The sequence below is a fragment of the Balaenoptera physalus genome (genome assembly GCF_965194825.1).
Source record: "Balaenoptera physalus genome assembly, chromosome: 3".
Lineage (NCBI taxonomy): Eukaryota > Metazoa > Chordata > Mammalia > Artiodactyla > Balaenopteridae > Balaenoptera > Balaenoptera physalus.
In genome coordinates, this window is record NC_138890.1 from 19,201,660 (window position 1) to 19,224,214 (window position 22,555).

At 41.2% G+C, this 22,555-nt stretch overlaps 1 pseudogene across 1 annotated transcript; it reads right to left on the reverse strand.

The window, feature by feature from the left end:
• Positions 1–240: 240 nt before the first annotated feature.
• Positions 241–20,840, reverse strand: LOC309657049 (ubiquitin-like domain-containing CTD phosphatase 1 pseudogene; annotated as a pseudogene). Its single transcript has 2 exons — positions 20,809–20,840; positions 241–2,072 (listed from the first exon to the last, which is right to left on the reverse strand). The product of its transcript is annotated as a ubiquitin-like domain-containing CTD phosphatase 1 pseudogene (transcript).
• Between the last annotated feature and the right edge of the window lie 1,715 nt (positions 20,841–22,555).

Consider the following 22,555-nt stretch of genomic DNA (forward strand, 5'->3'; position numbering starts at 1 on the left):
CCTCAGAATGTGGGCTGAGCCTGTGACTTGTTTTTTTTTTTTTTTTTTTTTTTAAGAAAAGGAATTTGTTATTTACACCACTGAAATAGTCCCCTGTAAGAACAATACATACCATGTTTATTTGAAAGAATCAGATTCCTTTCAAATAGAAGAACTGTATAAAGCAATACTGTCAACACAAAACAGTGATCACATTACATATCTGCAGGCATAAGCATTGCAAATAAATTTTTTTTTAAATCTTATGGCTAGATATTTTCACTGCAACACAGTGTTTGCACTTAGAGAAGACAGAGCTGGAACAGAACAAAAACTTTTTGTTCATGCTTTTTAGGACTGAACCAGTGATACGTCCCATTTTAAAATGTACTGCCTTTAACTTCTTTTAGGACAACGGTTTTAGGCAGGAGTGCTTCTACTTGGCCACCACAAAGAAACACACTCTTGTTCCTTAGTTTCATTCCTCAATCTCATGTTTTCTATTTGTCACACTATGACATATCTGTATCAGAGCAGACGTTTTCCAGTTTTACTCAAAGAACACTGACACACATACACACTAAACTGAGACAGCTCAGAATTTAGAGATGTAAGTAGTGGAGTAATAAGAGAAATTGTGTTTATGACAAAGGAATAAGAAAAACTCTCGGTGGTTTTAAGCATACTAAACTAGGTTCCTTACTAAAAACTTTTCTTTTTTTGGTTTTAAAAACAGTAGTTTCAAGGTGGGTTTGGGCTTAGACAACAACACAGTGAGACAAAAACACAAGACATACTTATTTCCAAAGTCACAAAATGACATTGTTAAGCATACATTTTTGTCCACTTTTTGTGTGTGTGTGGGGAATAAAATTTAGTACTCTATGCTGGAGAAAATATTTTTCAAGAGTTACAGTATATTCATACAGGGGGAAAAAGGTGTTTTTTTTTTTTTTTTTTGGCGTATTGCTATGATCTTCAAAAAGTATAAAACTAAATTTACAAAAAACTGGAAGACCAAGTATAAGCAGTCTGATATTTGCTGCAGTGTCCAGCACTATCATAATGATCTTTAGCATAAAAGCAAAAAGAAGTTCATGGATCTCAAGTATCTTCAATAACTGCCAGTATAGCTTGTAACTACTGTCCTTGCTTCTTTGAGAGATACCTTTCCCAATATTTGTGATTTAGGTCCAAAAAGTCATCTAACTTTGCTATTTCCTTGAGGTACTGGGTTAATTTTAAAAGTTCTTTGTCTTTATCTCGATTTAGGTGTGCTTTCATAAAAGGTCTTTAGTCCATTCTGTGGGTTCATTAGAAAATTTCTTCCTATGTCATCAAACATGGTGGTGTTTTTTTTGCTGTAAAACTCCGAAAACTTTCCCCATATAACACCAAGAGGCTTTACATCTGTCAATCCTCTCCTTGGGGTACGCACTGTTTTCATAGCAGCACTGTCCAACGTGAAGATAACCTTGTAATTTGCATTTGTACTCACTCCCAGCTCTTTCATTTTAGCTTCAATCCACTTCATATTTGTTGCAGACCAAATAACAATGTCCTAATCCTCATATGCAGATGTTAGGAATTCATGAAGATATGGCCGCATTAATTCTACCCCAGTCTCTGCACAAGACCTATGGTCAAATAATGTATAATCAACATCTAGTACCAAAAGTTTTTTCCCTTCCCTGGGAGGATTCAAAATTTCCACCTTGTACTCTTTTACTCTGCGGGAAATTTTCAGTAGGTTTTCCTCCCTATTTTCTACTTAAACTACTTCATCTTCAATATCAAAGTCGTTAATAACATCATCATTGTCAGGAGGTGGACCTAAGACATCTTCCAAGCTCTCCTCACGAGTTCCCATCCTCATGATTTTAGTATTTGGTTTCAGTTTGAGAGCTCCAAGCTTAACATCATTTTCTGCAGGTTTGCCTTTAACTTTGAGTCCAAGTAACTTCTGGCGTTCTGGTAGCACTCCCGTAAGGGTCTTGAGAAACTGTTTGAGATCTAGCACAGTATCATCTTCTGAAAGTGTGGTCACTGAATATTCCTGTCCACCCTATTTTACAATGGTAGGAAGAGCCGTCCTTGAAACATACGATGAGGCAGCTTTTGTTCAGAAAAAGATACCTGGAGCGCGGCGGAACCGGCAGCAGTGCTGTGACTTGTTTTAACAAACAGAATAAATCAGAAGTGACTCTGGGCCAGTGACAGTCCTGAGTCTGAAGAAGGCCTTTCCACTTTTGCACTCTTGAGAGCTGGATGTAAGAAGTCCGGCTTTCCTGCTGGAAAGCCTAGTGGGAAAGACCACATGGAGGGAAGGAGGAGGAACAAGGAACCAGACAACAGTGAGAATGGAGGCTTCAGAAGTATGACCGCAGCTGAGTCAGACCCGCCAGTTCCTGGCAATTTGAGCCATACTAACTGAAGCCCCATCAGATGAATGAAGAAGCCATCCTGAATATTTGGCCTCAGCAGACATCATGTGGAACTGTGCTCTGTCTGAACTCCTGATCCTCGTGGCCTTTATTTTCCTTTGATGAAGGTGTGGGAACAATATTTTGCTGTATCTTAACATTCTCTTAACTTTCTCTTACTCTACCATAAGAAATGGTGGAAATGCAGTGATGGACTGTAGCTGGCTCTGGCCTCAGATATGGAGACTGTGAGGAACAGTGCATTCTACAACAAACAGGTGAATACATGCCCCAACTAAGCACAGCCCTGCTTGGCCTTAGGTGTCAGTTGCCAGGCGGAAATGAGGACCACGGCTGCCCAGCTTTCAATTTGTCAAGAGAGGTTAGCGATTTCAGTGCATGTGAAATCTCCCAAGTTTTAAATTCTGACTCAAAATGTTTTTTAAACTCTGTGTATATACCCTTCCTCCAAAGGCAAAAAAAAAAAAAAAAAAAAGGAAAATCTACCTGCAGGTTGATTTTGGTTTGTGGTTTATCATTTTGTAACCTCTCATCTAGAGCAATGCTTCTTAACACTTTTACTATTAGAAAGTATTTTCATTAAAAAAAATCAAACATTTCATACTCCTTGAGTAGTAGGAGCTCTTAGTTTTTTGTTGCTGTGTAACAAATGAGCCCAAAGCTTAGTGGCTTAAAACAATATGTATTTATTATCTCACAGTTACTGTGGGTCAGGAATCAGGTGTGGCTTATCTGGTGTCACTGACTCAGGGATACTTACAAAGTTGTGATCAAGGTGTCTGAAGGCTTGACTGGGGAAGGATCCACTTCCAAGCTCACACATATGGTTTTTGGCAGAACTTGTGGGCTGTTAGACTGAGGGCCTCAGTTTCTCACTGCCTGTTGGCCTGAGGCCATCCTCAGCTCCTTACTACATTGGCCTCTTCATAGGGCAGCTCACAATACGGCAGCTGGCTTCACCAAAGAGAGCAAAAGAGAAAAAAGTGCCAGCGAAAGAGAGTGTGTGAGCAAGATGATGTCACCTTCTTTTACAGCCTGATCGCAGAAATGACATGCATCACTTTTGCTGTGTTCTATTTTTTAGGAGCATATCACTATGACCAGCCCTCCCATGAAGTGAGCTACAGGACTGTGCTCACACCCAAATTCACCAGGCAGAGACGAGAACCAAAAGTGACAGTGACCACCAGTCACTGCAGATCCAGAGAAGGGCCAGAGCTTGCTCCCACAGCCGTTGTTGTGGGGTAGGGGCTGATGTCTCAAAGCACCCTGCCTCTTGGGGGCTAGCCAGCCACCATCACTGGGATTCAACCCAAGGTCTCTTCTGGCAAGGTGGAAGCAAGTGATTATCACAACACAACAGCTATATAGTTGACCCTTGAACAAGGCAGGGGTTAGGGGCCCAGTGGAAAACTGGCTTATAATTTTATAGCTGGCCCTTTGTATCCAAGGTTCCACAGCTGTGGATTCCACCAACTGCAGATTGGTACATATTTGCTGAAAAAATCCAGGTATAAATGGACCTGTGCAGTTCAAACCCATGTTGTTCAAGGGTTAACGGTAGTGGGGTGGGGGATGGGAGGGCACACCCACGCACTTTCAGAGTAAGTACAAATTAAGGCAACGTTTTTGGACATCAAAACGTATTAAGAGATTTAAACCTACCCATTGCCTTGTTATCTCCCCTTCGCTGAGACTCAAGCATGAGGACAAATCAGAAAATCACACAACATTCATTTTAAATGATCTCACTTCTGTTTATAAATAAATGTATATGATATTTAAGTATATTCATATGATTATCTCTAGGAGGTAAAATTATATGCAAATTTAATTTTTATTTGCATATACTATGATGAAAATGAGTTACTTTTGTACTAAGAAATTATTTTATAAACACATATGTAGATTGTAGCAGTTTATTATTTAAAAACCACACATTAGAAGCATTTAAAATATTCAAGACTTGGGTTAAGTAATTATGATATAGCCATACAATAAACCTTTACGTGGTCATTAAAATTGTGCTTGCAAAAATTTTTTAAAAAGAGTTTAGCAGCACAGAAAAAATTTTTAAAGTTTTTAACAACACAGGGAAATCCTTATAAAATAAAAAGTTAGGTATAATTTCATTTACACATTAAAATTTGGCTCCAATTGCAATGTGTGGAGGGTGGGGGTTTTCCCCACACCACCAAGCAATTCTCCGACAGCAACTGGCTGTCCTATAATTCAATTCAATTCTGAAACTATCTACCTGGAAATAGATTCCACAGGTTAAGAGCTCAGTCCCTCCAAACTACCCTCTGCTTCAGACTCCAGTTCCCAGTCTAGGTTGTTACCGGTACTTCTGACTGATTGGCTGCCATGACAGTTGTTGCCATGACCCCCTCCTTGGGCTGGATTAATTTGCTAGAAGGGCTCACAGAACTCAGGAAACTTGTTTACTCACTAGACTACCAGTTTATTACAAAGGATTTTAAAAGATACAAATCAACAGCCAATGAAGAGATATACAGGGGAGGTCCCAAATGAAGGAGCTTCTGTCTCCATATAACTCAGCATGGTCACGCAGGAAAGTGTTCTGGTTCACTAACCTGGAAATTCTCCAAACCCCCTCACCTTTTGGGTTTTTATGAAGGCATCATTACATAGGCATAGTTGATTAAACATTGGCTACTGGTGACTGATTCAACCTTCAGTCCCTCTTCCCTCCCTGGAAATCAGGAGTTGGGACTTAAAGTTCCAGCCCTCTTCCAGTTGGTTCCCTGGGCAACCAGCCCCCATCCTTAGGTGCTTTCCAAAAGTCACCTCATTAACATAAACACAGTTGAGATGGAAAGGTACTTGTTATGAATAACAGGAAACCCATTTCAGCTTTATGAATCTGTTTTCAGGAACTGAGGACCAGAAGTCAAATATTTTAACAAAAGATGCTCCCATTGCTCTTATCATTCAGAAAATTCCAAGGGCTTTGGGAGCTGTGAGTCAGGAACCATGGACAAATATACTTTGATCATCATCTGAATGACGAAATACATATTCCTTGTAAATCACAGTACTGAACATATGAAGTCAGTTGTACTCAATTTACGTAATCAAATCAACACAATTAAGGCCACAAATACCAATGTCTGGCATGCAGTACACACTCTATCAGTATTGTGTCAATTAATCCGTTTCTCCAGCCAAATCAATTAACTGGTCTGGGCAATTGATTTGTGGGGGGCTGGATTTGACTGGGGGAGGCTGATTGGGTCATCTGATTGGGGTTTGAAATGCCAATTTGTTAGATTACCTGGATTTGATTGTCTTTGTTTGAATATTTTGAGTGATTCATGCAAATTGTGGTTAGACAGGAATGTTAGTTTATATGTGCCTAGGAACATACACTGAAAGAAATCCACCAAAGGGTAATAGTGGTTATCTCTGGATGATGAGATTATGATAATTATATTTTATTTTTTATACCTGTCATAGATACTATTTTGTTCCTACTTTTTTACTCTCTTTGGCCTGTGAGATGTCTCTGCCCATTGACCGTGACTCTACAGTGCCTCCCTCTAGGACAAGCATACTACCCAGCCCCACTGACATTGAACATGACATTGACTTGCTCAACCAATGGAGTGTGGGCACAAGTGACTTGTACAATGTCAGAGTAGAAACTTTAAAAGCCATTGTGTGGTTTGGCCAGATCTGTTTTTCTTGCTATGAGAACAGCATGTCCCAATGGGACTGATCCTTCAGCCTGCATCCTGGAGTGAAGATACATAGAACAGAGCCTGCTGACCCACTGCCAATATAAAACATGAGTGAGAAATACTGATAAATCTTTGTTGCTGTAAGCGACTGAGATCTGGGGGATCATTTGTTACTGTAGCATATCTCGGTGAAAGCTGACTAATTCTTTCTACAAGTAATATGCATGAGATTTATAATCAGTTTCTAAAGTTATTAAGATACATATTACTCTCTAGGTATTTAGTGTTTTATTCTAAATCTTTTTATCTGTCCAGAGTCTGTGTTATGAAAACAAGCCTTGGATAGTCTCACTGAATTAGAGTTTGATCGACCACAGGGGTCTGAAATTTATCTGAGAATAATTCAAGTACAATAAAAGTTGTTCTGAGACCTTCTGCCAGCCTGACCCTACCAGGGTGCTCAGAAGGAGTCTGCTGGCCCCGAGTGGAGCTGAAGATGGTCGAGAAGCGAGACGTAGGTATCAGAGGTTGGCATTATTTCTGCTTGCCCAGTACCCTCCCCACTTCTGGTAATGATGCCCTTGTTTTTCCACAGGGAAGCAGCCCTCCTCCACAGTCAGCCCAGGAGGTCTGATGGGCTGACCCACTTCCCCCACGTCAGGGCTGAGTGTGTAACCTAGACCTGGCCAACCAGAGCAGTGAGACCTCCTGGCCTTGGCAACTGGCTCAGGGAGTCATATAGCCCTCAGCAAGCTGTAATACTATGTGTTTAAAAACCACTTTATTCTCCTCCTGTGCCAGCTCTGGCCAGTGGAATACGGACAGAAGTGATGGATGCCACTTTTAGGCCTGCACCCTAACACATCTCTCACATGGGATATTCTCTCTTTTGCCTTTCCCTGATAACCATAAAACCTCACATTGAAAATGGTCACAAAATGGGAGGAGACTGGACACCTTGGTGACTTAGAGCAAAGCCCCCATCCCTCAAACATGTTGGACTGTAATATGAATAAGGAGTAAGTGACTTCAGGATTTACATGTTACCATGGCAAAGTCTAGCCTACTCTGACAAACATATGACCCAAACCCAGGCCAGACTAATTAGAGTCAGCTCTAAGGACTCTAGTTTGGAAAGAGTTACTCTCTTTTTCCTGGAATTGCTAAGCTACTATAGGATCTAAACCTGGAATGCTAAGCCCATCATTCATTCATTCCACAAGTTTTTCTTGAACCCCCAAAATACTCCTGGCACCAGTCTAGTCTCACAGGCCAGGGCTACACAGTGGGGAACAGCAAGTCTGAGAATGAGGCTAACAGAAAAAAGCCAAGCTGAGAAACAGAGCATTGATTTAGACTGCTGGATCCACCCATATCTGTACCTACTTGCACTCTTTTTCTTAAACCATTTTGAGTGGGGTTTCTGACACTTGCATGTAATAAGTCATAACTAACTCAAGGGTAATCCTGAAATGAAAGCAATGTCACAGGTGTGTGTTGTCATCCAGATGGGCTCTTAGAGATAGGGTGCAGATATCGGCCCAGACAGAGCTTGCCAGAGCAGTCCAGTGGGCACACAAATGATACAGTGTGCAGAACTGGGCATGCCCTGGGTCACTGGAACACAGCCTCAAGGATGGGGGAGGGAAGAGCAGCCCTGGCACCGAAACTGCACCAAGGTTTGCTCTGACGCCCAGCCAGTGTTCTGACTGCTCAGGTCAGCTCCACCAGCACTGACCTTGCTCCTGACCTCAGGCTTTCAGGCTGCCCTTTCCTGGGCTATGTCTGACTGTGGGCTTGGATGTGACAAAAATCTGCAAGTCAAAACTGGAAGGGACAAAAATAAAAGTCAATTCAATTGCATCTAGCACATGCTTATAGTGCTCCTACTGTATTCCATTTTCATTGCTGGTTTGGAAAAACTGTCTTAAACACTTTCTGCATGTTAAGGACTTTATCCTTTCTCCCTCCCTCCATTCCTTCTTCCTTCCTTCCTTCCTTCCTTCCTTCCTTCCTTCCTTCCTTCCTTCCTTCCTTCCTTCCTTTTTTCCTTTCTTCCTTCTTTCCTTTCTGCCTTTCTTTTATTCAACAGTAACTGTACATAATCTCAGCCAGGCCTTGTGCTCTGTAGTGATCACTGAAAGATCAGTGGGACATAGGGGCTCTGGATTCACAGAAAGTGTGCTAGTTGTTAATGCTGTTTACTAAATATTTTTAGCTTTTCATCTTCTGGGCAGATGATAGGGTCACACTTCCTCCCCTCCTTGTTTGAGTAGGTTTGAATGACTAATGAGTCAGACAAATGAGTTTGTGAATTTAATTGCTTATGCAGGATCTGCCAAAGGTCTTCTTCCCACTGTCATGGTGACTATTAATATTTCAAATGGTGCCTGCTTCTTCAGCCTGAGTCATGGAGACAGAAAATACGCAGCAGAACCCATACATCACCCATTATAAAACATGTAACATGAGAAAGAAATAAACTTTTATTGTTATAATTCACTAAGACTTTAGGGTTCTTTGTTATTTCAGCATGGCCTTCCCTATCCTGACTGATACACACATTTGCCAAAGGATGTAACATTAAGCTGAGTAGCATTCACGACAGAGATACTTCCATAGGGTAGTTCCACAGCTATACCAAGAATACCTCCTCAGAAACGCTGGGTTCCTCCCTGGTTATAAGTCTTCTCTCTTGCTAGGGCCTCTGCCTGCATGCTTCTGCTCTTCCCACAGCAGATTGCAACCGACTTCTCATCAGTCTGCCTGGGGACTGACTTCTGGACTGAGAAGGCCTGGGCAGGATTACCTGCCAACAGTTGGGCCTCTCTGAAGATGTATTAGTTTCCAGGGCTGCTGTGACAAATTGCCACAAGCAAGAGATATTTATTCTCTTGCAGTTCTGGAGGCCAGAAAACCAAAACCAAGGCCAAACAGAGCCCACTCCCCTCTGAGGTTCTAGAAGAGAATCCATTCTTTGCTTCTTCTAACTGTTGGCTGCTGATATCTTCCTTGGCTTGTGGCCATGTCACTCCAATCTGCCTCTATGTTCATATCACCTTCTCCTCTGTGTCTGTCTCCTCTTCTGTGTGTCTCTTATAAGGTCATTTGTCATTGGACTTAGGGCCCACCCAGATAATCCAGAATGAGCTCCTCATCTCATGATCCTTAACTTAATTACATCTGCAAAGACTCTTTTACCCAAATGAGGTCACATGCAAAGGTTCTAGGGATTTGGTCATAGACATATCTTTTGGGGGGCCACCAATCAAACCCTACATGTGTCCCCAATCCCAAAGAGCGGGGTAAGGGAATGTCAGAGCCTAAGACAATGACTCTTTTGTTTGGTTTTCACATTTTTATTTTAATGGAATGTTTAGGCAATATAAAATAGACAGTGAAAAGTAAAATAAGCAAAGCCTCAGGACTCTGTTGCTTGAAAGAACATGGGCCAGGATCTGCACTAGTTCTCTTCCTTCCACCTGAGTAGATGTGGTGTCCAGGGCTGGAATGAGAATGTTCACATAATCAGGGTGCTGTATTTTCCCCACAACAGTACTTCATGTGAACTCTCCATCTGTCCAAGTAGTCCAAAACTTATGCCTTAGAAATGATTCTGACTACTGAATGTGAGTTCATTATTACCTGGGTTATTTTAAGAGTGCTTATTGATTTTTTTTTCTAATTTTACAAGCAATAATGCTAATTAGAGAAATGTTGGAAATGACCGAAAAGTGAATAAGAACCTCCCCAAATCCTACCATCCAGAATTAATTGGTAAGATTTTGTTAAATATCCTCTCAGTATTTACTCCAACCATATATTTGTTGCACTTTGTTCCCAAATCAGATTGGGGACATAGGTTCTGGTGAAGATGGAATAAGCACACTATCCTACCTCTCCACTAAATGCAATGAAAACTTTGGACAGAATGAGTGGAGCAGCTTGAGGACTCTGAAAAACAAATGAGATGCCCAGTTTCCAGCCTGGAATGTAAGGAGCTTGGAAGCCATCACTCCACCTAAATGGCAAAAAGTTAAACAAACTGAAAAATCAACAAGTCTTCTTAGATCTGTCAGAGAAATGAGGTCATAGGGCAAACCACTGTCCCCCAAATTGGACAGACAGACAGGTTGATACACAATCACAAATTACCAGAGTAGAAACTGCAGAGCAGAAACCTACAGAGGAACCAGTGCCTGAACTACAAATGACAAGTTGGAAGCACAGTGTGGACAAGTCTGAGAGTTAAAAGCTCCAGGCAAACCAGTCTTGCCGGGGCGGGGGGTACCCATACTTTTGTGAGTTTTACCACCAGGAGCTCTACTAGATTCTCACAGTGAATATCAGAGAAAAGTCCCCTTGCACTTCCTGCAGAGAGAGGGAAAAGTAACCATTTAAAAATATGTCAGAACTCTCTGTTCTTCTTAAAAGGCCTGTCCTCAAGTGTAACTATTTTGCCAGAGCCTTACCTATTGGAGTTATCTGACTGACCTGGGGGAAGGAAAATACCTATTATCATCTCCCTTTAAGCCTTCTACCTGGGGGAAGAGAAATACCCAATTCTATTCCTCTCTAGTCATCCTGTCCTACCTAAGGCAGTGAAAAACTGAGAAGCACTTGTGAAGTTCACAGTCCAGTGGCACAGGCTCACTTAAAGACTGAGACCTAATCATAAGACTATGAAACACTTGCCTCTCCCCTCACACCTTACTACCACATTATTAAAGGCCTATTTACCAGTCTCTTTTACCTAGTACATCATGTCTGGCTTTCAACAAAAAAGATTACAAGGCATACTAAAAGGCAAAAACACAGTTTGAAGAGATAGAGCAAGCATCAGACCCATACTCAGATATGGCAGAGATATTGATATTATCATACTGAGAATTTAAAACAATTATGATTAATATGCTAAGGGCATGAATGGAAAAAGAGGACAACATGCAAGAACAGATAGGCAATGTAAGCAGAGAGATGGAAATTCTAAGAAAGGGTAAAAAAGAAATGCTTGTGATGGAAATTGCTGTAACAATAATGAATGATTTGATGAGCTCATTTGTAGACTGGACGTGACTGAAGAAAGTATCTCTGAGCTTGAGAACATGTCAATAGAAACTTCAAAAACTGAAAAGCAAAGAGAAAAAATACTGAAAAAATGGAACATAAAATTCAAGAACTGTGGTACAACTACAAGAGGTGTAACATATATGTAATGAGAATACCCAGAGAGCGGTCAAGATGGCAGAATAGGAGGACCTGGGGTTCACTTCCCCACAAATACATCAAGAATACATTTACAAGTGGAACAATTCACACAGAGCACCTGCTGAACACTAGCAGAGGACCAGACACCTAAAAGGACAAGAAAAGATCCCCACATAACTGGGTAGGACAAAGGAGAGAAAAAGAAAAAAGGAAACAGGATGGGACCCGCCCCCCTGTGGGGCAGCTGAAGGAGAGCAGAGTTACCGCAAATGGGAAGCCCCCTCACCGGAGGTGAAATACACGGAAATGGTTGGGGGGGGGGCTTTCAGGGGCTATTGGAAGAAAGTGCAGTGGCTCGTCTGTGGCAGGCAGGAAAGAGTGAGACTTGCATGGACGGTTTGTACCAGAGCCCTGTGCGCCCCAGCCTGAGACAGGTGTCTGCCAATGCGAGTGGCGGTTGGTTGGGTGCTGAAGCGTGGGGTTAGGAGAGTGGACCCCGGGAGAGGACTGCTGTTGGCTGCGCGGAGATAGCCTGAGGGGATGGGACTGAGGAGCTCTGCAGCTAGGAATGCTCCTGGAGGAAGCGTGGACTGACTTGGAAGTGAGGCGCCATTGTTGAGTGGCGTGCAAGGGGCAGGGCCACCATTGTGGCCACTCTCCCCACACGCCAGCCCCTGCTTCCAAGGGCATTGGGAGAAATTCGAAACAGAGCTAGTGTGTGCCCCAGTCATAGCCACCTTATCCCCCTCCTGCCTGAGCAAGCACGTGCGCCCCAATTGGTTGCCACCTCTGGCCCCTCCCACCTAAGCAAGGAAGTGCACCTCAGTCAGTTGCTCCCTTCACCCCCTCTCACCTGGGTGGGGAGCAGACGCCTGAGAGTGGTCAGAGGTGGGGCCAAAACTAGGTAGTGTAGGGGATGGTACTGGAAGCAGGGATGTGTTGTGAGATTACTTAGAGGTAGGAGCTCAAAAAACCATCTGATTCCATAAAATTATGTATGAACTCCTGGACTCACCTCTGATCTGTGCATGTACACACATGAATCTGACTCTAAACAGCAAATCTATAGCTTTGAGATCTGAACCATATAGTAGACCACCATCCAGGTCCCAGATTAGCCACTGGGTGGTGCATATATAGGATAGGTATAAATACACTGCAAAAGCTTGAAAACTGAACTGAGATTAGAACTACAACCCTCAGAACACTGCTGAAACAAACAAACAAACAAATAAAAGCCAACAACATTCTCTACAGCATTTAAAAGAGACTTAGAGTCCCATAATGTAATATTCAAAATATCCTGGAGACAAAAGTGCTTGACATATGAAGAACTAGGAAAATATTGACATTAACTCACACAGGACAATACAATCAAAAGACTCCAACCCAGAGGTGACACAGATGCTGCTCCAAGAAAACTTTAAAGCAATGATTATATTCATGCTACAGGAGGTAAGGACAAACAACTTTTGAAATGGATGGAAAGAAAGTCTCAGTGGATAAATAAAAGATACTGAAAAGAACTAAGTGGAAATTTTAGATTTGGAAAATGCAATAGCCAAAATAAAGAAGTTCCCTGATTAGAAAAGGAGTCACTGAACCTGAAGATAGATCAGTAAAATTTATCCAAAATGAACAACAGAGGAAAAATTGTAGAAAAAAATGAATAGAGTCTCCAGAACTTATGAAGCAATATCAAAAGGTCTAACATTTATGTCATCACAGTCCCAAAAGGAGAGGGGAAACAATGCAGAAAAAATATTTGAAAAATAATGGCTGAAAACTCCCCAAGCTTGGAAAAAAAAAAAAAAAAAAATCAAGAAGCTAAGTGAATCCCAGACAGGAAAAACTTAAAGAAATTCACACCCAGATACATTATAATCAAACAGCTGAAAACTTATGTAGGGAAATATGTAGAGAAATATGTACATATACACACTAGATGAGAGAAATAACAATTCAAATGACTGAAGATTTTATATTAGAAACCATGGAACCCAGAAGTTCATGGAAAGAATATTTTTATGCTGTTAAAGAGACTGTCAACATAGCATTTCAGATCCAGCAAAAATATCCTTTAGGAATGAGTTGAAATAAAGACATTATCAGAGGAAGGAAAATTAAGATAATTTGTTGCCAGCACTAAAATAATTGCTAAAGGAATTTCTTCAGACAGAAGAAAAATGATATGAAAATGAAACCTGGAAAATCAGAAATAAAGTAAGAGCAACAGAAATGGTAAATACCTGGGTAAATATAATAAGTTATTCTCTTAGATTCTTTAAAACATGTTTGATGTTAAAAGTAAAAATTATAGTATTGTCTGATGGGGTTTCAATGTATGTAGATGTAGATGTAATACATTAGACTACAATGTAAAGGGAGAAGGTATGGTGACGTTTTCTATATTTTACTTGAATTTAAAATATTAGTTCTGGGCTTTCCTGGTGGTGCAGTAGTTAAGAATCTGCCTGCCAGTGCAGGGGAAATGGGTTCGATCCCTGGTCCAGGAAGATCCCACATGCTGCAGAACTAAGCCCATGCACCACAACTACTGAGCATGCACTCTAGAGCCTGCGAGCCACAACTACTGAGCCCACGTGCCACAACTACTGAAGCCCATGCACCTAGAACCTGTGTTCTGCAACAAGAGAAGCCACGGCAGTGTGAAGCTCGCACACCACGACAAAGAGTAACCCCTGCTCTCCGCAACTAGAGAAAGCCCGAGTGCAGCAACGAAAACCCAACAACGAAGACCCAATGCAGCCAAAAATAAATAAAAATAAATAAAAAATAAATAAATTAAAAAAAAAAGAAAAAAAATCCTTTAAAAAATAAAAAAATAAAAATAAATAAAAATAAAATATTGATTCTGAGTAGACTGTGAAAAGCTAATTATGTGTATCATAATCCCTAGAGTTACCACAAAAAATCTATAGAAAGACATATATAAGATAAATTAAATAAATATATTAAAATGGAATACTAAACATTTTCCAAATAATCCAAAAGATGGCATGTTTAGGCCAAAACCTCACTGTCTTAATTACTGAAGCTTTAGTATAAATCTACAAAGCAGGGTTAGCTCTTCAACTTTGTTCTTTCCCAAAGTTGTTTTGACTATTCTAGGTCCTTTGCATTTCCATATGAATTTTAGAATCGGCTAGTTGATTTCCACAAAGGTGTCTCCTAGAATTATGAAGGAGATTGCACTGAATCCCTAGACCAACTTTGGGAGAACTGACATATAACAATATAGAGTCTTCCAATCCATGAACAAAGTATAGCTCTCCATTTATTTTATTTACATATTCTTTATTGATTTTTGTATATTGACTTTGAATTCTGCAACCTTGATAAACTCATAAGTTCTGGTAGCTAGTAGTTTTACATATTTCATCAGATTTTCATAGGGGATCATGTCATCTGTGAATAAAGTCAGTTTTTCTTCTTGTTTCCCAATTTGGATGACTTTTATTCCTTTTTCATGCCTTATTGAACTGGTTAGAATCTCCAGTACAATCTTGACTCTTGAGTGTGAACATTCTTTTCTTGTTTCTGATCATAGGGGGAAAGCATTCAGTCTTTCACTATTACTATGATGTTAGCTGGAGGTTTTTCATTGAGTTAAGGAAGTTCTCCTCTATTCCTAGTTTGCTGAGATAGTTCTTATCAGGAATGGTTGTTGGATTTTGTCAAATGCTTTTTCTCCATTTATTGAAATGATCATATGGTTTTTCTTTTTCAGTTTCTTAATATGTTGTACTAGTTTTCCAATATGTTGTACTAGTTTCCCAGGGTTTCTATAACAAATTACCACAAACTTGGTGGCTTAAAAACACAGAAATTTATTCTCTCACAGTAATGCAGTCTAGAAGTCTGAAATCAAGGTGTCAGCAGAGCCATGCTCACTCTGCAGCCTCTAGGGAAGGATCCTTCCTTGCCTCTTCTAGCTTCTCAAGGCTCCAGTAGTTCATAGTGTAGTGGCTGGATAGCTCCAATCTCCACACACCTCCATCTTCACATGGCCTTCTACGTGTTTGTTATCTGTGACCTCTCTTCTCTTCTTATAAAGATACCAGTCATTGGATTTAGGGCCCACCCTAAACCCAGGAGGATTTCATTTCGAGTCCCTTAACTAATTACATCTGCAAAGTATTTCCAAATAAGGTCACATTCTGAATTTCTGAGTGGACATGAATTTTAGGAGACAATAGTTCAACCCACTACATATGACAAAATACATTGTTTGATTTTTGAATGTTGAATCAAACTTACCATCTTGGGTTAAACCCCTATTGGTCATGATGTGTTAATATTTTATTGTTAAATTGGATTTGCTAAACTTTTGTTTAAGAATCTTGCATCTATATTGATAAGGAATTTTAGTCTGTAGTTTTCTTTTCTTTCAATGTCTTTGCCTGGTTTTGATATCAGGATAATACTGGCCTAATGAAGTAGTTGGGAAATAGTCTCTTCATTTCAATTTTATGGAACAGTTTGTATAGAATTGTTATGACTTCTTTCTTAAATGTTTGGTATAATTCCCCAGTGAAACCATGTGGGCCTGGAGTTCTCTTTGTAGGAACTACAAATTTAATTTCTTTAAAGAATATAGTGCTATTTAGATTATCTATTTTTTCTTGAGTTAGCTTTGGTAGTTTGTGGCTTTCAAGGAATTTGTGTATTTCATCTAGGTTTTCAAACTTATAGACGTAAATTTTTTTCATAATATTCATTTATTACTCTTCAAATACCTGTAGAAATCACTAGTGATGTAAGCTCTCTCATTTCTATTATTGGTATTTGAGTCCTCTCTTCCATTCTAATCAGTTTGGCTAGAAATTTATTAACTTTATTCCTCTGATCTATTGTTATTTTTTCACTTTATTGATTTCCCCTTTGATCTTTATTATATCCTTTCTTTTTATTTTCAGTTTAATTTGCTCTCCCTTTTCTAGTTTCCTCTTAAGTACTGCTCTACCTGCATCCCACAAGTTCTGATGTGTTGTGCTTTCCTTTTTATTCAGTTTTAAAAATCCTTTCTAATTTTCCTTTTGATTTATTCTTTTACATATGGGTTATTTAGAACTGTTCTATTGAGTTTCCAAATAGTTGGAGATTTCCCAGGTATCTTTCTGTCGTTGAATTCTAATTTAATTCCACTGTAGTCAGAGAACATGGTTTGTATAACTTAAATCTTTTTAAATTTATGAAGACATGAATCTGAAGGGTATTATATTGAATGAAGTTATGCTCAAAAGGTTACAAACTATACCAAAACCAGACAAAGATGTCACAAAGAAAGAAAACTATAGGCCAATATCACTGATGAACATAGATGAAAAAATCCTCAACAAAATACTAGCAAACAGAATCCAACAGCACATTAAAAGGATCATACACTATGATCAAGTGGGGTTTATTCCAGGAATGCAAGGATTCTTCAGTATATGCAAATCAATCAACGTGATACACCATATTAACAAATTGAAGGAGAAAAACCATATGATCATCTCAATAGATGCAGAGAAAGCTTTCGACAAAATTCAACACCCATTTATGATAAAAGCCCTGCAGAAAGTAGGCATAGAGGGAACTTTCCTCAACATAATAAAGGCCATATATGACAAACCCACAGCCAACATCATCCTCAATGGTGAAAAATTGAAACCATTTCCACTAAGATCAGGACAAGGCAAGGTTGCCCACTCTCACCACTATTATTCAAAATAGTTTTGGAAGTTTTAGCCACAGCAATCAGAGAAGAAAAAGAAATAAAAGGAATCCAAATCGGAAAAGAAGAAGTAAAGCTGTCACTGTTTGCAGATAACATGATACTATACCTAGAGAATCCTAAGGATGCTACCAGAAAACTACTAGAGCTAATCAATGAATTTGGTAAAGTAGCAGGATACAAAATTAATGCACAGAAATCTCTTGCATTCCTATACACTAATGATGAAAAATCTGAAAGTGAAATTAAGAAAACACTCCCATTTACCATTGCAACAAAAAGAATAAAATATCTAGGAATAAACCTACCTAAGGAGACAAAAGACCTGTATGCAGAAAATTATAAGACACTGATGAAAGAAATTAAAGATGACACCAATAGATGGAGGAATATACCATGTTCTTACATTGGAAGAATCAACATTGTGAAAATGACTATACTACCCAAAGCAATCTACAGATTCAATGCAACCCCTATCAAACTACCACTGGCATTTTTCACAGAACTAGAACAAAAATTTTCACAATTTGTATGGAAACACAAAAGACCCCGAATAGCCAAAGCAATCTTGAGAACGAAAAACGGAGCTGGAGGAATCAGGCTCCCTGACTTCAGACTATACTACAAAGCTACAGTAATCAAGACAGTATGGTACTGGCACAAAACCAGAAATATAGATCAATGGAACAGGATAGAAAGCCCAGAGATAAACCCACGCACATATGGTCACCTTATCTTTGATAAAGGAGGCAAGAATATACAGTGGAGAAAAGACAACCTCTTCAATAAGTGGTGCTGGGAAAACGGGACAGCTACATCTATAAGAATGAAATTAGAACACTCCCTAACACCATACACAAAAATAAACTCAAAATGGATTAAAGACCTAAATGTAAGGCCAGACATTATCAAACTCTTAGAGGAAAACATAGGCAGAACACTCTATGACATAAATCACAGCAAGATCCTTTTTGACCCACCTCCTAGAGAAATGGAAATAAAAACAAAAATAAACAAATGGGACCTAATGAAACTTAAAAGCTTTTGCACAGCAAAGGAAACCATAAACAAGACCAAAAGACAACCCTCAGAATGGGAGAAAATATTTGCAAATGAAGCAACTGACAAAGGATTAATCTCCAAAACATACAAGCAACTCAAGCAGCTCAATATCAAAAAAACAAACAACCCAATCCAACAATGGGCAGAAGACCTAAATAGACATTTCTCCAAAGAAGATATACAGATTGCCAACGAACACATGAAAGGATGCTCAACATCATTAATCATTAGAGAAATGCAAATCAAAGCTACAATGAGATATCATCTCACACCAGTCAGAACGGCCATCATCAAAAAATCTAGAAACAATAAATGCTGGAGAGGGTGTGGAGAAAAGGGAACCCTCTTGCACTGTTGGTGGGAATGTAAATTGATACAGCCACTATGGAGAACAGTATGGAGGATCCTTAAAAAACTAAAAATAGAACTATGATATGACCCAGCAATCCCACTACTGGGCATATACCCTGAGGAAACCATAATTCAAAAAGAGTCATGTACCAAAATGTTCATTGCAGCTCTATTTACAATAGCCAGGACATGGAAGCAACCTAAGTGTCCATCAACAGATGAATGGATAAAGAAGATGTGGCACATATATGCAATGGAATATTACTCAGCCATAAAAGGGAACGAAACTGAGTTATTTGTAGTGAGGTGGATGGAGGTAGAGACTGTCATTCAGAGTGAAGTAAGTCAGAAAGAGAAAAACAAATACTGTATACTAACACATATATATGGAATCTAAAAAAAGAAAAAAAAAAAATGGTCAGAAGAACCTAGGGGCCAGATGGGAATAAAGATGCAGACCTAGTAGAGAATGGACTTGAGGATACGGGGAGGGGGAAGGGTAAGCTGGGAGAAAGTGAGAGAGTGGCATGGACATATATACACTACCAAAAGTAAAATAGATAGCTAGTGGGAAGCAGCCGCATAGCACAGGGAGATCACCTCGGTGGTTTGTGACCACCTAGAGAGGTGGGATAGGGAGGGTGGGAGGGAGGGAGATGCAAGAGGGAAGAGATGTGGGGACATATGTAGATGTATAACTGATTCACTTTGTTATAAATCAGAAACTAACACACCATTGTAAAGCAATTATACTCCAATAAAGATGTTAAAAAAAAAAAGGTTACAAACTGTAATCATTCATTTATATGACATTCTGGAAAAGACAAAACCATAGGAAGCGAGAACAGATCAGTGGTGGCCAGGAGTTAAGTACAGGGGCTGGGTTTTCTACAAGGGGGTTGTGTGGGGGTGTTTTTTAGGGGTGACAAAACTATTCTGTATTCTAATTGTGCTTACGGCCAGACTTCCCCAAAGCTGGAAGCTGAACTCCCTCCTCCAATTACCTAGACATTAAATATGTCCTTATTTGACCCCTATAATGTGTGGGACTTGGCTGGGCAGTGTGGGGAACAAAGGAGGCCTATGCCCTGCCGCTTGTGGGGCATCAAACATGAGTAAGTAGAGAAGCAAGGCATAAACACCACAGTATCCCAGTCTGATGTACCAAAGCCATGACTCTACTTTCCATAGCTTGTGTTGATCTTTGACCTGAGACTTGTGGTGCAGAACCCCTGTCAAGCCACTGTCAGGTAAAATTTTTCCAATTCTGTAATTTCTCAACCACCTTATGTTTTAAAACCAGTGCATTCATAGTTCTTCTCCCACCCTTCAGCCAGGGTGGCATCTAACTTCTAGGGTGCAGAGGTGATGGAGAGGAACTGATTTCAAGATGCCTACTGCAGTAGCCACTTTGGTTCCTCAGCCTTGGTGCCTCTTGCAGCTTCTGGGTCGCCCACACTCCCACACTGACCCAGCCACATCCCGCTTCATTTGGTGCTGCTCACCCAGGCTTACCTGCCCCCTAATCCCTCCTGGAGCCCAAGAACTCTGAGTGGCTGCCCACATGTCTCCCTAGAGGCTGCACTCAGGCCCAGAGCGCTTGCTGCTCTCTGGTCTGCAGTGCTAGACTTGACCTTCTTGGTGGACTCCCAGGTCCTTGGACTCATCTGGGAAGCAAGACCAGGTGTCCTCTCTCTCAGTTCTGGCCCAGCCTGTGCTCTGGGTAGCCCCCTGGGAGGTGCGGGAAGTTGAAATCAGGGTCCCTTCTCAGAGGCTCATACCAGCTGGTCTCAACTATACTTGCCTACATCCCCAGGAGGCTCCATACCTCCCTGGGAGACCTGGCCTCCTCAGCATCCTGCCCATTAAGGGCTCACACTCTGCTTTGGAATTCAACATCTCCTGTCTTTTGTAACTGAAGACCTTCCTCTAAGAACCATGGATGACCCTAGCCATTGATTTGAGAAGTCCCGCAGCAAGTACCTGACTGAGCCCTGTGACTTCATTTGGTCATTTCTCCAGGAAACACCCCCCTCAGAAGGCCATGAAGATAGACAGCTGCAGCACTGCCTGAACAAGAGATAGACAGGGAGCAGGAAATACAGAGGAAAAAAATCCCAGTTATTCTGTCAAAGTGGTTTTGGAGACAATCAGTCAGAAGTGAGTTTGAATAACACTTTACCTACTTCCTAACTTTGTGACCCCAGCAACTTCCTAATCCTTAACCATAGTTCCCCCAGCCATGAACTGGGAATAATGTAGGTAGGGCTGGCTCCAAGGCTGATGTGAAGAGCCAGGGATAATGTAGTGATGCACTTACCATGGGGGCGGCACCAGCTGGGATGCAGTCATGGTGGCTCCCCAGTGGGGGTTACACAGCAGGGGTCTCAGACAATCAGCAATATCAGGGAAGTGGGGCCCATTACTGGTTCCCCAGAGCAGCAAGCCTGAGCAAGCTTGTTCCCTGTCCTAGCTCAGGAACAGACAATGCGGCCAGAATCCTAGCTGCCACCACCACCACTACCAGTGGAGAGTGTGGATTTTCCCTCTGCAGAGATGGTCGGGGCTGGACCCTGCTCCAGACTGCTAGCGCACCTGAATGCATCATCTTGCTCCAAACCAGCTCCCCCTGTCTTGTGCTCCTAGAAATCCAGCAGATGAGCAATTGGACACCATCAGGGCCAGTCTGCAGTGAGAAGCAGTAGCACGTGGCCATCAGAGCCCAGCAGAGGAGAAGGACTCCACACGATGAAGGACTGCCCAGGTTTAGGGACCTGTGGGGTCAGACCATCTGCCAAGGAGCCATGTGACTTTGGAAAAGGCCCCATTCCTAGTGTGAGCCTGTTTCCTAATCTGTAATACAGGATAACAATACGTAGCTCACAGGGTCACTGTACAGATCAAAGGAGATCAAGTGAGCAGAGTGCACCTGGCAGCATCATCAGCGTATCACTCCTGCCCTGATGATGACGACGATGATGGTGATATTGACAATGACTATGATGTTGATGATGTGATGATGAGAGCAATAACAATGATGGAGATGGTGACAGTGATGATGACCAAATGGAACTGATGGGCCAGTGGTGAGAGACTCCTGAAACCTAAGAGGCTGAGACAGAGGGATCCTGCTTGTCCTGATATGAGCCCCCTGTGTCACAGCCTTGAAAATCTCTGGGGAAAGGAGGCAAATGAATAATCCCCATTGCTTCTTGGAACAGAGGTGTGTGACTGGTTAGGGACCCATTACCAGGGCGACCTGGGCTCCCTCCTTGGGCTTATCTGGGACGTGATCGGTGCTGTGTCTGCCTAGTGGGCACAGCCTGACTGAACCCTGGTGTAGGGAAGAGACACTGGGCAGATAGCTGGGGCCAGTGGGAGGACCTCTGACTCTAGACTGGGCAGTCTGGTTCAGACCCCCAAGGTGGCAGGGAACTACTTTAAATACTTTTTGAACAATGTGTTTATTTGTGCATTAAAGAGAACATTTTAAATTCAAGTTCTATACAACTTACAGGTATATACAAGCAGAGAGGATGGGCATTCCCGTGTCCTGGATCTGTCTCGATGCCACCTCCCTCACCCTTGCAGCCCAGGAGAGGATCTGAAGCAGCTCCTCACCTTGTCCCACCTGGGCCACGGGGGGGTCCCTCTGTGTGTGACAGGACCTCCCTGCACAGGTACAGGAATTTGCTGGGCTGTTAGCGTTCCACAGAGGCTATGTTCTTCATGCCCTTTCTTCCTCTCCCACCTCCCTCCCCAACCAGGCATCCATTTCTAACCATATGATATCTAACCTTTGTTACCTTTCTCTCCACATTCTATAATCAGACACACACCCAGGTTTTTTGTTTTTTTAATTAATTAATTATTTATTTATTTTTACATCTTTATGGGAGTATAATTGTTTACAATGTTGTGTTAGTTTCTGCTGTATAACAAAGTGAATCAGCTATACATACACATATATCCCCATATCTCCTCCTTCTTGCGCCTCCCTCCCAGCCTCCCTATCCCACCCTTCTAGGTGATCACAAAGCACCGAGCTGATCTCCCTGTGCTATGCG